The following is an 18,324-nucleotide window of genomic DNA, read 5'->3' as shown; positions in this document are numbered from 1 at the left end:
TGTTGAGCGAGAGGCGGAAGTCTAAGAGGGTCAAGGCTGGCTCGGAGGTCCGTGAGGTCGAGGGAAGGAGAGAGGGGTCAAAGTCTGTGTCCAGGCGGGAAGTCGAGATCCAAAAAATGCCGCCAGACAACCAGAGGGGAACACGGGGAGACGAGACACACAGCCTGTAACGCGGGAACGGAGGAATGCGAAGACAACAAGGGGGACACGAGACAAATCAACACAGAGGGGGAGAAACACAGAGAGAGAGAGTGTGCATATAGCTTGGAGAATTCCGGCTTACTGTACAGGAACAGGTCGCTACGTAGCCCTGCCCTCGGCGTCCCGGAACAGAGTCAACATCCTTAGTGTCTTTGAAAAAGAAGGAGGGATTTTTAGAGCTAGACAGTCTTTTTGCTGCAATGGTCTTGCTGAGGTGTTTACTGCATGGCCTTGCCAAAGCCATTGCACAGAGAGCCGAATTGTAGTTTGTCAGCTCTAATTGCCCATTCTGGCTCTGAAATTGAACATAACTTCGCCTTGTAGAGTGGAAAGATTGCCAAAGTCTGAGTGCTCACAGCTCTGCCCAAACCATCCATTGCGACCCGCAGCCTTTGGGCTCCTTGAACGGCTGCCATCGTCTATCGAATTTGTCATAAAACCAGAGCAATGCTAAATCCAATCAGCAGATGACCTTTTATCACAGATCCAAATAGATAATATCCAAATAGATACATATCTTCAACGTCTTTGACGGAAATAACTGCCAGTCCCTCATGTATCCAGCAGCAACGGGCAGGTTGCCCCAAACCTGTGTTTCTCGTTGAGAAGACCCTTTCAATTGAATTGAGAGACCAGTTTATCAATTCCATGTTTTAGATTTCAGAGAACAGTGCAAAAAAGAGGCTCTCAGAAAGTTAAGACAAGACAAAACAAGGACAAATGTCTGATTCTGTGGCCGTGATCAGAGTAACTGTTGGTACCTGTTGTGGAGTCATGACAAAGTTCAACCCCTTTGCCAATACATATTTTTCTGGTTGGGTTATATTTCCGTTGGACAAATTATTTACCCACAAATGTTTGGTTCAGTTGAGTTCCCAATTGTTTGCCTCCAAGTGACTTGCTGGCCTGTGGCTTGAAATTCTCTTCCAAAACACTAAGGGCCAGTGACTCCTGAAGGAGCACCTGCAGCTGTCGTTGACTATATATTTACTTTCTTGTAGAGAGTGAGCAATTACAACCGCAGTGTCAACATATTGTTTGGCACTGGAACTAATCATTCAAAAACATCAGTTTACTTATAAAAGGACATTTTACTCATAAACCAAAGGAAAAGACGCACTGCGACCACCAAACGAGTCTCAGCAGAGGACAGGACATAGTCCCATAGTTTTACCATGGAGAATGAGCTGAGAGTTCAATTGTGTCACGTATCTTCTTGTTCACCCATTTCCAGCTAGGAAAAAATACGCTTTATTGCAACAATCTTACTGAATGTAAACAAAATAAAAGTGCGTCATAAGTCAGGAAAAAGAGCATAGAACAGCATGTTGACCAAGGCCATCAGCATAAGTAAATCTGGTGGAGTTGGTCATCAAGGCAGAATAGATTGTGCTTAATTTCCAATAAGGTGCTTTAACACGATCCCTAATCATGCTTTTAATTAGAATCCCTTGGTCATTAGCAGGAGATAATTCAGTGAAAAAACAACCTCTGCTCTCTGCTGGAGCGCAGCAATGGCAGACGGACTGACGATGGCAACAATCCTTCTCACCTGAGCACATTTCACCACAGGGGCAGAGAATGAATAGTGAAAAAAAAGTTTTTTTTGTTTTTTTTGTCATTCATTTTTTTTGCTGAGGTTGCTTGGATGCATAACCTACCAATACATCCACGGGTGAGGTCCAAAATGACCCCAATTAAAACCAATGCAAGATTGCAATAAACTGTAACGAGCACATAAATAATAACATTTATATTTACATAGTTTAATCATTTTTAATTTTTAATTTTAATTTTTTATCATTTTAAGCATATGCGGCGCATCAATTTAAAAAACGCATCACAACGTTTGCTTTGTTTTATTCATCACTGATTTCTGCTCACAGCAGACTTTATAGAACCAACAGATGCAATAAAACATCACTTACTGTACAAGGTCTGCTGTCATTAGGATGCAGACTGCTGGGATGTTCATATATTCCCATTTAGATGAAAAGTGTCTCATAATCCTTGCAAAGAAACGGGGTGTGGGGAACAAACGCTTGTTGTGTTGTCCTTGCCAGTTCCAGGTTCTACATGGCGGTCAAAGTGTCCCAACTTGTCGGATTATATTCTCAGCCATTCCAGTTGAAAGGCATGATTTATGATGTACAATACATTTACAGGGAGCAGGGAAGCGAGGAAGCAGCAGACACCTCGATGACAAACGGAAGTGACTATGATGTCGTGATAAATAGTCTGTCCGTGTTAGTGCTTATAATAACAATATCACCAATAGTTGGTTAATATTCAAGTCAAAAAATGTTAAAGTTAAGTTAAGTTAAAGTACCAATGATTGTCACTCACACACTAGGTGTGGTGAAATTGTCCTCTGCATTTGATCCATCCCCTTGTTCACACCTTGGGAGGTGAGGGGAGCAGTGGGCAGCAGCAGGACATTTTTGGTGATTCAACACCCAATTCCAACCCTTGATGCTGAGTGCCAAGCAGGGAGGTAATGGGTCCCTATGTTATAGTCTTTGGTATGACTCGGCCGGGGTTTGAACTCACAACCTACCAGACACTCTAACCACTAGGCCACTGAGCAGGTAAATTGAGTATTGCTGATGTTTTCTTTACTTGTTATTTTATCTGACGCAAAACACCCTTTAATGGAAACACAAGTTGCAAATGTACTTTGTTAAAATTTTAGAAACATCGTTTTTGTTTGGAGAAACATTTCAATGGAAACACAGCTATTGTAGGTTTCAGTGTCAGCATTGGCATGACAAATACTGCCTGATATTTGATCAATACCCAAGTTTTTAACAAAATTGTAAAAAAATTCATGTTACAACAAAGCAACGAGCTATTAACAGTAAATTAGGAAGCGCCGGTAGATGGATAATAGTTTTTAGGGAACAGTACAACCAGAAATGACGCAATATTTTAGTGCATACATCAGCAGCTAAATGTGAAGCATGTTGAGAGCTGTTATGTATTATCTTTATTGTCTTGTAGTTTGTCACTCCTTTCATTGTACGTCTTGTTTTCTGGCTCCTCGTCTCAGATTGAATCTAAACAACAATAACGCAGCTGTAAATGGATATATGGTGGCGTTTGCTTAATAATGTCCCAGACCTTTCATTACAGTAATCGTGACCGCCATCGGCAGCGGTGGCAGGATGACTTAGAGCTGAGGGCATCGCCTCATTAACTCTGCCTGACCAACGAGCGACACCCTCGAGACACATGGGAATTGCCTAAAGTACACTGCAGCCATAGGAAAGATTGTATTCCTTTGCTCTGAACGCTCTCGAGGAACAAACAAAAAAAAACATTTGTGTAAGCCTGCTTTTCTTTCAATCCACGTCTTCCAAGCAGCAAAAAGAGAAAAGGTCAAAACATAAAACAAATGTAAACTTATAATTGCCCAAGATTTGGAAATTAAAAGTAGAGTGTGATGATAACCGTACAACAGCAAAAGGAACATATCTAATCATTTCAATTATAGCAGAGGGATTTACTTACCGAAGTTGCAAAAAGGAAGCAGGAAATATGGACTTTGTATTTTTGTATTTCATTTATTTAATTGGGACGGTGCACATTTATTAACACTTGAATTAACAGTGTAAATGCGCCGGATTTAGCATAAATGCTCATTTTCAGCCGTAGTCCTAAGGCAGGTTTCTAAAATAACACAGTGAGACACATAAGACTTTAAAACCACGATGACAGAAATAACAACGAAATAAACAAGACTACATAAAACAGACAAGACCAGCAGTTGCGATACACAATTACAAGACAATGGACCAGGACAGACAATTCACTCACAGCTTCAAATGCGCTGGGCCAGAAGCCCACTAGAACAGGCTGGAGTCTGTAAACAGTGTTTAATGGTTTAATGGGTGCATGTCTGATTTATTTTTAGCCAGTGTTTCAGTTTTTTTTTGGAAAAGTGGATAGTTATCACTGTCTCTTATGTGTGTGGGCACCTTATTCAAGGATTGCATTTCTCTTACAGAGGTGACCATTTTGCCAAATTTTGTTCTACGTCTTGGTGTTATGTACAGGAGGAGTAGACGGCACAGACCACAAGGGGGAATTTTAGCTCTATGTTTTATATACACATATATATTTATATATATATATATATATATATATATATATATATATATATATATATATATATATATATATATATATATATATATATATATATATATATATATATATATATCTTGAAAGATACATCTCCTGGATGCACTGGGACACATCATCAGTGATGTATCCTGGATTCATTGGGTGTTTCAGGTCTCACAACATCATACACCCTCGTCCAGGTGACCCAGCCGGGGTGATCAAGTCCCTGCTTGTGTCCCAGAAGCAACCCACGGATCTGCCCTTTTCAGCCACAACCACCATTGAATGGCCCTGCTTTTGGCCGCCCCTGTGACTCCCAATCGGCCAAGCACTTTGCAGAGGGAGCGTCCTGCAAAGCCACGGCAGCCAACTTCTATTGGTTCATAGAAAGTCCTCCAGCCCCTGCCCCTGCAGTCCTCCACCAGCTCCTGGTACTTGGCACGTTTCCTTTCATTGGCTTCCTCAATCCGCTCCTCCCAAGGCACTGTTAGTTCCAGCATGATGAGGTGTTTTGAAGCCTCTGAGATGATGATCATGTCTGGCCGTAGAGATGTTTTTACAATGTGCTGGGGGAACCTCAGTTGTTTTCCCAGGTCAACGTGTAGCTGCCAATCAGCGGCTGTGTGAAGGAGTCCTGTTGTTGTCTTTGGACGTGCACGAGGTCTCTCTCCAGCTTTGATGAATGAGATTGCCTTCTTTGGCGCATGATGTTGCTTGCTGGTGCTAATGGCTGAGGCTATGCTCTCAGCAACTGCTTTGAATACCTGGTCATGACGCCAGCGATAGCAACCATCAGCCAGAGACTTTGGGCAACTGCTGAGGAGATGTTCCAAGGAGCCTCTTCCGGAGCAAAGGAAGCAGGAGGGTGTCTCACTCTTCCCCCAAACATGGAGGTTTGCTGGGCTCGGGAGGGAATCATAGACTGCTACCACGAGGAACCGGACGCGGTGGAGGTCTGCCTGCATGATGTTTGACCAGGTGACTTTGCGCTGCAACGTGCCCTCCCATCTTGTCCATGCCCCCTGTTGCCGGAGTCCCACTATCCTGCCCACTCGCTTTTCCTCCAAGCCTGCTCGGACCTCCTCCTGGAGTAGATGTCGTCTTTCTTTGCCCCTGGCCTTGCCAACTTGGGTCTTTGGGAAGTAGCCCAAACCTGCTCTCCCTGTTGCTATGGACCCAACCAGTGCCTTTTGCCTAAGGCGTGACTCAGCCACCTCCACTGCCTTTTCTGCCTTCCACTTCCTTCCTGTCCTCACTTCAATCCCAGCTGATGACACCTTGCAGTCCCTGGAGTCTCTGTACTGTAGGGCTTCCCTGTGTGTGCCACCTTGAATTCTTCAGTGAGCCCACTGAAGGGTAGCTGCAGGGTGTTGCTTGTCCCGTACAGAGCAGCGCTGTTGAGGCTGCGGGGGAGACCCAGCCATTTCCGCAGAAAGCTGCTGATCTTCCTCTCAAAGGATTCCACTGTTGTTACTGGGACTGCATATACAAGGAGAGGCCACAGGACTCTGGGAAGGATGGAGTGCTGGTAGATCCAGGCTTTGAATCTACCAGGTAGGCCAGACTTATCTACTTTGGTGAGCCACCCTCCAAGCTCTTCAGTAGACTTCTGGATAGCAGCAGAGTCCTTCAGGCTGGAGTCAAAGAGCTTTCCCAAGCTCTTGACTGGTTGCTCCGTGATGGACGGAATGACCGTTCCTGAGATTGTGAATTGGAATTTGTTGACCACCTTCCCCTTCTTCAGCACCATGGACCTTGACTTTGCAGGCTTGAAACTCATTCTGGCCCACCCAATGAGCCTCTCCAATCCCTGCAAGATCCACCTGCTCCCTGGTACTGATGTTGTTGTGATGGTAAGGTCATCCATATAGGCTCTAATGGGGGGCTGTCGAACACCTGATCTGGATAGAGGCCCTCTGCATTCCACCTCAGCAGACTTTACCACCATATTCATCGCCAGTGTAAAAAGGACAACGGAGATGGTGCATCCTGTTATTATTCCCTTCTCCAGGCGATGCCAGTCAGAGGTTATTGACCCAGAAGTGACCCGGAGCCTGAAGTTATTGTAATAATCCAGGATCAAGTCTTTGATCTTGCTGGGAACATGGTGGCGGTGTAGCGCAAGCTCAACTAGCTTGTGTGGGATGGACCCATAGGCGTTAGTCAGGTCCAACCACAACACAGCAAGTTCCCCTCTGCTCTCATGGGCCTCTCTGATGAGCTGTGTGACAACACCGTTGTGCTCCAGACAGCCGGGAACTCCAGGAATGCCCCCTTCTGCACTGAAGTGTCGATGTAGTTGTTCTTGAGGAGAAACTCGGTCAATCTTCGGGAGACGATGCTGAAGAACACCTTCCCTTCCACACTCAGAAGTGATATAGTCCGAAACTGGTTGATGTTTTTCGAGTCCTCCTCCTTGGGGATCCAAACTCCCTCTGCACACCTCCACTGGTCGGCCACTCTCCCCCTTCGCCAGATCACCTTCAAAGTCTTCCACAGATGCTTGAAAAGCCCTGGACAGTGCTTGTAGACGAGGCAAGGTACACCACTGGGGCCCGGGGAAGATGCTGAGCGGGCTGCCTTGATGACCTCTTCAACCTCCTTCAAACTGGGCTCTGTCAACTGGAACTCTGCCGTTGGTGGCGCAGGGCTGATGAGCACTCTGTTGGGTCCTAGATCTTGTCCCCTCAGTGGGTCGCTCATGGTATTCTGGAGGAAGCGATTCACTTCCTCTCTGGGGCACTCGAGCCGGCCACTGCGCTTGTCACCGAGCAGCTGTTTAGCAAACCGAAAGGGGTTGGCAATGAAGACTGCTCGCTTCCTAGCTCTCTCTCTTCCACGCCTCCTATGCCACTCTGCTCTGCGGAGAGTTGTCAACTTCTTCCGCAGGATGTTGCGCAGCTCTTCTAAAGGTTGTTTGTCCTCCTCAGCAGCTCTCTTGAACTGTTTCCTGAGGGTTCGAAGCTCCTGGCGCAGTTGGTGTATCTTAGTGGCCCTGCGGTTCATGGTGTAGGGGGGGCCTCAGTGTTGCCCTTCTCCATCCGTCCGAATCTTTCTGAGCCATAGCTGACAATGATGGTACTCATTGCCTGGAGCCTGCTGTCGACATCTCCTTTGGCTGTGGCTTGGATGATGTTGGACACCTCCTCATCAAACTGCAGCCACTCGCTCCGTCTGTTTGCTTGGGGCCATTTAATCCGCTGCTGTGGAACTACTCTGCTGGGATTGAGAGACTTTGGTACGTGGAGGGACTGGGATCTGTGGGGTGTCTCCTGTCCGGGCTCTTCCTGCGCCTCACCAGGTCCAGGACCTGTGCGTTGAACCTCGCTCTCCCGCTCCAAACATTTCATTCTGGCCTGATAGATTCTTAAGCCACGTTGATTTTTGCACAGCTTGCCGCAGATACATGTCATACTCGTAGTCAGTTCGTTTGCGGGGGTCGTTAACCTTTGGTCCGTCCGATTGGAGATCTCATCCTCCCCCCCTCTCGGGATCTCCTGGGGGTATTGCTCTGTAGGGTTTTCCGTAGCTTATTTGGGTTCTTTCTCACGAAAGATACAGGCTGGGGTGCTAACCCATACTGTCCCGGGTGCTGTCTTTCCGAGCTGCCAACTGTCTCTCCAGTAGTCGACCAAACTGTTCTTGGTTGCCACCCAGTCTTTCCTAGGAGTCACTGGCTTAGCCAGACTGAAACTTGAAAGATACATCTCCTGGATGCACTGGGACACATCATCAGTGATGTATCCTGGATTCATCGGGTGTTTCGGGTCTCACAACATCATACACCCTCGTCCAGGCGACCCAGCCGGGGTGATCAAGTCCCTGCTTGTGTCCCAGTAGCAACCCACGGATCTGCCCTTTTTTAGCCACAACCACCTTGTGGCTTTCTCTGCCACTTCATCAAGTTTTTTTAGAATAATACAATTGTGGAAGTGCATTGGTTTCCAGTCAAGAATTTTAACTGCCCTTTTGAAGAGAGACTTGATGGGTTTTAGGACAGTTTCTGTTGTGTGTGTCCAAGTTGTGAAACAGTCATTTATATGTGAGAATATCATGGAGTGCATATTGACTTTGGAAGTGAGGAATGGTCTTATATGATTGAAATTTGACAGATTCTATTTAACGCTATTTGTGATTTTTTTAACATGCGCTTTGAATGATACAATTGTGTCTAAGACCACACCAAGATATTTGATTTTTTCTGCGATATCAAGGCTCTCTCCATTGACCACTACAGACGGTTGATGGCCCTCTGCTGACTTACGAGAGAAGAACATACATACGGTCTTGTTGGTATTGAGGTGTAAACAAGATTCATTGAGCCAGTGAGATACCCGTGCCAGAGCTGCCAATAGTTTTGTTGCAGCTTCTTGTTTTGATTTAGCTTGGACATATAGCACTGTATCAACTATATTATCTGGGGGGGAGGGGGGACCTCACATCTGCGGTCCCCTCCAAGGTTTCTCATTGTCCCATTGGGTTGAGTTTTTCCTTGCCCTGATGTGGGATCTGAGCCAAGGATGTCGTTGTGGCTTGTGCAGCCCTTTGAGACACTCGTGATTTAGGGCTATATAAGTAAACATTGATTGATTGATTGAAGTATGATCTCATCCAGCAGAGTGTACCATCAGAGAAATTAAAGTGAGACATTTTTTCAATTAATACATCATGATTTAGTGTAGGGGTCGGCAACCTTTACCACTCAAAGAGCCATTTTGACCCGTTTCACAAATTCAAGAAAACAATGGGAGCCACAAAACTCTTTTGAAATTTAAAATGAAATAACACTGCATACAAAGTTTTTTTTTGCTTTGTGCCATGTATAAACCAGACATGCAGCCCGCAAGATGTTATTTTGCGGCCCGCACCTTAATATGAAAATTTAATGTTAGTGCGGCCTGCAAGTTTTATATGAATGGCGCTTGACAGCGTCATACTTGCCAACCCTCCCGATTTTTCCGGGAGACTCCCGAAATTCAGGGCAACTATTCTATCGGATGTCCGCTGAATTTCACCCAAACAACAATAATAAGGGCGTGCCGTGATGGCACTGTCTTTAGCGCCCTCTACAACCTGTACAAACAGCGTGCCAGCCCAGTCACATGTTGTATGTGGCTTCTGCAGACACATATAAGTGACTGCAAGGCATACTTGCTCAACAGCCATACAGGTTACACTGAGGGTGGCCGTATAAAACAACTTTACCACTGTTACAAATATGCGCCACACTGTGAACCCACACCAAAAAAGAATGAAAAACACATTTCGGGAGAACATCCGCACCGTAACACAACATAAACACAACAGAACAAATACCAAGAATCCCATGCATCCCTAACTCTTACGGGCTCCATTATACATTATACACATTATACACCCCCGCTACCACCAAACCCCGCCCCCCCAAACCTGCCCCCCCACACATCAACCACCCGCCAAACCCCCCCCCCCCCCCCCTCTCCATACGTCGGTTGGGGGGGGGGCACTGCCATCACGACACGCCCTCAATATTGTTGCCCCGGGAGATTTGCGGGAGAGGCACTGAAATTCGAAAGTCTCCCGGAAAGATCGGGAGGGTCGGCAAGTATGCAGCTGAGCCGCATCAGAGTGATCAAAGAGCCGCATGCGGCTTCAGAGCCGCGGCTTGCCGACCCCTGATTTAGTGAGTCAAAAGCTCATTTCAGATCCAGAAACACAGCTCCTACATAACCACTTTGATCCAACAGACCTCTGATGTTCTCATAGCAGATTGTGGTTTCAGTTGAATGGTATTTCCGAAAACCAAAACTTTGTCGAGGGTGGAACACTATATTCATATTTACATTAAGGAGGCATTTGCTTCACTATACACACTTTTTGATATACGAACCCTGGCCAAGAACCGATTTTCTTCATAAATCGAGGTTCCACTGTATATTGTTATGTTAATATTGAGTTGACATCGTCACACATTCTTGAGAGTATGTTAGAATGTTATTGAAAAATACAGTTTGTGTCTGGAACAGATGAATTGACTTCCCATTGTTTCCTATGGGAATACTTGTTTTGAAATGAGAACAACTGATGATACAAAAACTAACAGATGTGAGGAAGTTTGGGGGTCAATCTACACACCTGCAAAGCATGCAGATTAAAAGCCAGCAGGGGGTCCTCTTCCAATGTTAAGATCCTCTGTAACCTTCTCCCATATTTCCCCTCCCTGACACTAATAGGAAGCCTGCTGCGTGGCACCACTGAGCACGCTCAGTGACGGAGGTCGTCTATCCTGCACGCCGCACAGAAGTTGTGAAAGACACTTTAAAAACCCGCTGGGCACTGAAGAAGCATCAAGCGCACAACACACACAAATGATGATATCATGACACAAACTCTGTGTTATCAGTGAGAGCTTTAAGGTGACACAGATGCTATCTCAGCATCATCTCTTTTCCACAGCAGGAACTTTCAATAAAGTTCCCCCTGTTCCAACCAAGAGCTACCTGGGTAGATTTAGTTCTTCAGCTAGGCGAGACTTTAGTAAGGTTCTTGAAACCTTATTGGGGGCGGGCTGGGCTGTCGAACGCTGATTGGTTGAAGACAGTTGAGGTGGTTCCTAAAACGTATCTTTCAAAAACAGGACCGCCATTACAGAATGCCACGCCACTTTTTTATTTGACAATTAATTTGCAGTTCTATTACTACAAAAGTGTGACAATTTGTCACATTCACGTCAGGACAGAACATCACATGGACAAAGATAAGACCTTTAGAAGTTCTGTGGTCAGATGAAACAAAAATGTAACTGTTTGGCCACAATACCCAGCAATATGTTTAGAGGAGAAAAGGTGAGGCCTTTAATCCCAGGAGTACCACTCCTACCGTCAAGCATGGTGGTGGTAGTATTATGCTCTGGGCCTGTTTTGCTGCCAATGGAACTGGTGCTTTACAGAGAGTAAATGGGACAATGAAAAAGACGGATTACCTCCAGGACAAGCTAAAATCATCAGTCTTGGGTGTTGGGCGCATTTGGGTGTTCCACCAGGACAATGACCCCAAACACACGTCAAAAGGGGTCAAGCAATGGCTAAATCAGGCTAGAATTAAGGTTTTAGAATGGCCTTCCCAAAGTCCTGACTTAACTTGTGGACAATGCTGAAGAAACAAGTCCATGTCAGAAAACAAACAAATTCAGCTGAACTGCACCAATTTTGTCAGGAGGAGTGGTCAAAAATTCAACCAGAAGCTTGTGGATGGCTACCAAAAGCGCCTTTTTGCAGTGAAACTTGCCAAGGGACATGTAAGCAAATATTAACATTGCTGTATGTATACTTTTGACCCAGCACATTTGCTCACATTTTCAGTAGACCCATAATAAATTCATAAAAAAACCAAACTTCATGAATGTTTTTTGTGACCAACAAGTATGTGCTCCAATCACTCGATCACAAAAAATAAGAGTTGCTGGAAGTATTGGAAACTCAAGACAGCCATGACATTATGTTCTTTACAAGTGTATGTAAACTTTTGATCGCGACTGTATATTAATAAATAAAGTTAAAACGACGTCCCTCCTGTCTGTGCCGTCTCCTTCCTCCTGTACACATAAGTGTACATTCTGGCCAAATAATTAGGAACCAGACGGCACAGTGTCCTTAGTTCCCGCCCCTTTCTTGACCCCCCACAGTTCTCTACCTGTTACCACCCCGTCTCGGACTCCGACGACATCATCGTCTCTGGCGGACCTCTCCACAGCGCCGCCATCCTCCTCGTCTCCAGCATCTTCGCCCCCGCAACCTCCGCGGGGGCGCCCACACGCGGCGCCCTCTGCGGCGCCCTCTGCGGCGCCCTCTGCGGCGCCCTCTGCGGCGCCCTCTGCGGCGCCCTCTGCGGCCAGTGCATGGACGCTTGTTGCGCCAACAGCAGCTCCGCCCAGGACAGAGACGTGGAACTCAGAGGCTGCTGGGGTTCTGGCCCCACTCGAGTCCACCTTCCCGACGGCCAAGAAGGTGGCTGTTCCTTGGTCGCACGCCTCGCCGGCCGCAGCAGCATTCTACTCGCCGCCGCCACCAGACTCGTCCCCGGTGGAGTCGGGGACATGTGGGCCGGCGACCCACCACCAGTTCACCCCTCCACCCTCTCTTGACTCTTGATCTCTGTGTTCTTTTGGTTCCAGTGTTGAGACATCTGGAAGCTGTCCATAGGAGGGGGGTACTGACATGGCCCAGGCGCACGCCAGTGCACATTCATTTGTGCGCTGCGTAGGGCACCTGCCAGTCCGGCTGCAGCAAGCAGCTGCAATCAATCACCGGCAATCAACACACCTGAAGCTGATGATGAGACCTGCCTTCATAAGCTAGCACAAGCTGTTATCTGGGGCCAGAACGTAGTCATCTGTTCCTGTACAGTAAGCAAATATCTAGCCCTATGCACTCTTGCTCTCTCTGTGTGTTCTCCCCCGTCGTGTTGAATTGTCTCGTGTCCTCCTTGTGGTCCTGCCTGCAGCCTGCCTTCGTTTCCAAGTTACGAGCAGTGTGTCTCGTTTCCCCGCGTTCCCTCTGCTTCCCTTGCTGCCTCTTGGATCTCGACCTCCTGCCTGGACACGGACCTTTGACGCCTCTCCCCTCCCCTCGACCTCACGTCTGCTCACGGACCTCCGAGCCAGCCTAGCCCCTCTTGGACTTCCGCCTCTCGCTCAACACTCCTGGTAACACTCAGCAGTTAATTCCCACACATAGTCGCACACCATACACTCTTGGATTTAGTCACACTCCATTCCCTCGTGCATTAATTATATACATAGTGAATATATATTAATAAATAGAGTTAATACGTCTCCTTCCTCCTGTACACGTAACACTTAGAGCTGCTCTTTTTCTGGTCTTTCACCTAGGACCTGTTTGTTTCAGGAGACCCTACCAGGGGCATAGAAGCCTCCGGACAACACAGCTCCGGGGATCATTGGGACATGCAAACTCCTCTAAGGGGGCAGCTCAGAAAGAAACCATTTTTTTCTTTCAAAATGTCACTGATGACCAGGAATTCCTGGTTTGCCAGGACATTTTTGTATGCCATTGTTTACCCGATTGGAACTATCCACACACTCTCCTCACCACGAACATTGAAGCCAAAAACATGTTTCCCATTTCCCAACATTTCCGCTTTTTCAGGAATTGCCTGGGATTTCTCCACATTGACAATGAATGAGCAATAAATACTGAACAAAAATATCAACGCAACACTTTTGTTTTTGAATTGATTCTTTCAGTTTTTGCTTACGCGTATCCACAGCTTGGGCACATACAGCATTTGCATGCAATTCCTACAGGAATAGTAAATCCCAGTTGTGCAAATGCCATTCACACTACAGGAATAGCAAATTCCAGTTGTGAAAATGCCATTCACACAACTAGCATATACAGGTATACTATTTTACACCAAAAATGGTTCAATGTATTCTTCTTCTTCTTATTCCGTCAAATTTTGACGCCCATCAAAACATAAAGTTTGATATCAGTGGCAACCATATTTAGAATTTTTCAAATATCACAGATAACCCAGAATTCAATGTTTTCCTATTTCCCATTAAAACTAAATGGGCCTATTTTCCAACTTGCACAATTCCAACATTTCTCACTCTATTTAAATCGTTCCACTTTCAACACTTTCCACTCATCCTTGACATTCAAACTACAATTTTCCAAGTTAAAAAAATTTCCAAAAATTCCTATAATTCCCAGTTCTGCTTCTACATTTTTCAACACATTCAAACCAGTTCACCATCAAAGCATTCCACTCAGTTGGGACATCAAAGTTACCTTTCTTTTTTTTTGTACAATTTCCCAAAAAATCTAGGAATTCCAAAATACTAATTTTCAATTACAAAGTGTCACTACTTAGACATTTCTTGACCGATTCAAAAAAATCTAACACCAAGCCTTTCATATCATCTAGGACACATGTGATATTATCTACATTTTCTTTAAAAATCCTGTTGTTTTTTTAAATTCCCAAATTTCCAGGAATTTCCCATTTAAATGAATGTACATTTTCAAAGTTCTATGACGCACACATTTCTCACCTGATTCAAACTGTTCCACCATTTGAACACTCTACTCTTCTTGCACATTCAAGCCAACATGTTTCCTATTTTTGAAAATTCCAGTATTGCCTGGAATTACCAGGAATTTCTACCCATTGAAAATGAATGGGCAATATACAAACCTCTCTATTCTCCACATTTCTCATCCGATCGCAACAGTTCAAGTATCGAAACGTTTGGCTCAACCGAGAACAAATGGCAACTATATTTAGATTTTCACATATATTCCAGATTACCAGGAATTCTGAGTTTTTCAGGACATTCTTCCCAATGAAAATGAATGAAATCTTGGCTTTCAAACATAATTGTTTTGCCCTTTTTTCTTTTGACTACAGCTCCCCAAATGTTCATCCGATCTGAACCGTTTGAATATAAAACGCTTGGTGCCGCCAGGAATCATACATTTGTATTCCTAAATGTCCTTGATTACCAGGAATTCCAGGTTTTCCAGTACATTTTTCTACGCCATTTCTTACCAAATTCAAACCGTTTCACCATCCACACACTCACTCTTCTCATCCTGGACATTTAAAAACATGTTTCCTATTCCCCAAAATTACAGATTTTCCTAGAATTACCAGGAATTTCTACCCATTGAAAATAAATGGGCAATATACAAACCTCTCTATTCCCCACATTTCTCATCAGATCGCAAAAGTTCAGGTACTGAAACGTTTGGCTCAACCGAGAACAAATGGCAATTGTATTTTGATTTTCACATATATTCCAGATTACCAGGAATTCTGAGTTTTTCAGGACATTCTTCCCAATGAAAATGAACAGGCCCATTTTCAAACTTGCACAATTCCCACATTTCTCACCTGATTCAAACCCTTCCACCATCCACACACTCTACTCACCCTGGACATTTAAGGCAAACATTTTCCGGGTTAAAAAATGTCCCTGATTACCAGGAATGTTGGCTTTTAAACATAACTGTTTGATCCTTTTTTCTTTTGACTACTTCTCCCCAAATGTTCATCCGATCTGAACTTGAATATCAAAGCGTTTGGCGCCGCCAGGACTTGATGGCAACCGTACTTTTTTCTTCCTAAATTCCCCTGATCACCAGAAATTCCAGGTACATTTTTCTACGCCATTTCTTACCAAATTCAAATGGTTCCACCATCCACACACTCACTCTTCTCACCCTGGACATTTAAAAACATGTTTCCCATTCCCCAAAATTACAGATTTTCCTAGAATTACCAGGAATTTCTACCCATTGAAAATGAATGGGTAATATACAAACTTCTGCATATCCCACATTTCTCATCTGATTTGAACCATTCCACCATTTACACACTCCACTCATCCTGTTTCCCACGTTCCAAAATTCCCCAGATTATCATTAAGATAGTTTCCCCACTGAAAATAACTGGGCAATATACAAACTTTGTCATATCCCACATTTCTCATTAAATTCGAACCGTTCTACCAATTACAGACTACACTCAACCTGGACATTCAAGCATTTCAGTTCGACTTGCGCATTTCCGCGGCTTGTGCAAATAGACAGATAGATAGTAATTTATTGATTCCTTCAAGAGAGTTCCTTCAGGAAAATAAAAATTCCAGCAGCAGTGTACAGAGGAGGTATACATGGAAATAAAATAGAAAATATAACAATAAGAATAAAAATAAAAAGTAACAATAAGAATATAACAGTCAAAATAACAATATAACAAGAGAAACTAGGCAATAGGAAATGTAGAAAAACGGTAATACTGTCGATTATATGAGAGATGTGATGTGTATATTGCACCTTTAAAATGTTATTGATGTTTATTGCACTGTTAATTGCACTGTTTTTTGTTGCAGTTTATTTTCAGTATTGTTATTGCTTCGTCATCCTAGTACGCCCCCCCCCCCCCCCCAGAGAGGAGTTGTACAGTCTGATGGCGTGTGGGACAAAGGAGTTTTTTAGTCTATTAGTCCTGCACTTGGGATGAAGCAGTCTAGCACTGAACAGGCTCCTCTGGCTACTGATAACTCTATGCAGAGGGTGACTGGCATCATCCATGATGCTCATTAGTTTTTCCACAGTCCTCTTCTCTGCCACCGTCCCCAGAGAGTCCAGTTTCATTCCGATCGTAGCGCCGGCCCGCCTGATCTGTTTCTCCAGTCTGGAGCTGTCCTTCTTAGATGTACTGCCACCCCAGCACACTACGATGTAGAACAGAACACTGGGAACCACAGACTGGTAGTACATCCACAAGAGTTTCTTATAGATGTTGAAGGAGCGCAGCCTCCTCAGGAAGTACAGCCTACTCTGTCCTTTGCTGTACAAGTGGTCCGCGTTAACAGTCCAGTCCAGCTTGTTGTCCACCCACACCCTGAGGTACTTGATTGAGTCCACGGTCTGTACCTTGATTCCCTCTATCACAATAGGTGGACTCGACCTCCCAAAGTCAATGACCAGCTCCTTGGTCTTTGACGGATTGCGCTGCAAGAGGTTCCTGTGGCACCAGACAGCAAAGTGCATCACCAGGCTCCGAATCTCCTCCTCTCTGTTGTCCCTGATGCACCCGACGATGGCTGTGTCATCCGCAAACTTCTGGATATGACACAGCTCCGAGTTGTAGCAGAAGTCAGCGGTGTACAGGGTGAAGAGAAGAGGGGCCAGCATCGTTCCCTGCGGTGCTCCGGTGCTGCTGATCACAGTGTCGGACGTGATATGTCCTTCAGTCTGACATACTGTGGCCTATTGGTGAGGTAGTTTGAAATCCAGGCAACCAGGCAGGGGTCCACTCGCATTCTGTCCAGCTTGTCCTGGAGTAGGCGGGCTGGATAGTATTAAAGGCACTCGAGAAGTCCAGGAACAGGATCCTCACAGTGCCATTACCCTTATGCAGGTGTGAGTGGGCTCGGTGCAGCAGGTAAAGGATAGCATCCTCCACACCAACGCCTGCCTGGTACGCAAACTGCAGGCTGTCCTGAGCATGTTGCACCTGTGATCTGAGGAGGCTGAGAAAGAACCGCTCCATTGTCTTCATTAAATGAGAGGCACTGGTCTGTAGTGGTTCAGCTCACTGGGGCAGTTCCTTTTGAGAACTGGAACGATGCACAATGTCTTCCAGAGGGTGGGCACTCTCCCCAGCTGCAGGTTGAGGTTGAAGATCCGCTGGAGTGGTTCACCCAGTTCTGCAGCACAGGTCTTCAGGAGTCGGGGGCACACCTTGTCTGGGCCTGCTGCTTTCCTAGGGTGTAGCTTCCTCAGTTGACCTCTGACCTGGTCCACAGAGATGACTAATGTCTGCATCATATGACATTCACATGCAGAATTGCCTGTATATCAACACATATTGCATACTATCTACACAATAATTTTCACATTTACTGTGTCAAGCATTATAATCTTTTGCAGATGTTTTTGTATTTTATTTATAAATGTATTTATTTATTTATTTCCTGACCCAAATTATTACAGGGAAAAAGAGGGAAACAAATAATTATCAAAATGTCCAAGTTACTCTTCTATCATGTTTTGTTGTGGTTTGACCTCCAACCTGATCCCAACCAGGGCCCCCGTGTAATTAATGAGGGGATTAATTGCTGGATTGATCCAGGGATCAATAAAAAAAAAAAAAGGCCCTGTAGTAGAAATGAGAATCAGAGAGCGTAATTGCTGTCTGTAATTGGATTCTGAGGGTCGGATTTGCTGAGAAGGTATTTTTTTAAATAAGCATATTTGTCACCTTAACAGTGTGAATCATTTTTAAAAGTAAATACATTTTGGATTAAGTGTATTATTTTTTTCTGAAAATGGTTTTGAGCATCGGAAGGGGATTTCATGTCCAAGCAGCACTGAATCACAGGCAGGGAGGCAGGTGGCGCTAGAAGTGACTGCTCGGTGCAGGGGGAAGGTGACCCTTAGACACAGGCGGCGTTGTTCATTTAGACAGGCAGCGAGCACGCCG

At 45.1% G+C, this 18,324-nt stretch overlaps 1 pseudogene; it reads right to left on the bottom strand.

The window, feature by feature from the left end:
• Positions 1 to 4,544: 4,544 nt before the first annotated feature.
• On the bottom strand, positions 4,545 to 7,412 carry LOC133643121 (uncharacterized; annotated as a pseudogene).
• Positions 7,413 to 18,324: the final 10,912 nt, after the last annotated feature.

Source organism: Entelurus aequoreus, linkage group LG26 (assembly GCF_033978785.1).
Source record: "Entelurus aequoreus isolate RoL-2023_Sb linkage group LG26, RoL_Eaeq_v1.1, whole genome shotgun sequence".
Lineage (NCBI taxonomy): Eukaryota > Metazoa > Chordata > Actinopteri > Syngnathiformes > Syngnathidae > Entelurus > Entelurus aequoreus.
The sequence above is the reverse complement of the archived record's forward strand: the minus strand, read 5'-3'. Positions and strand labels throughout refer to the sequence as shown.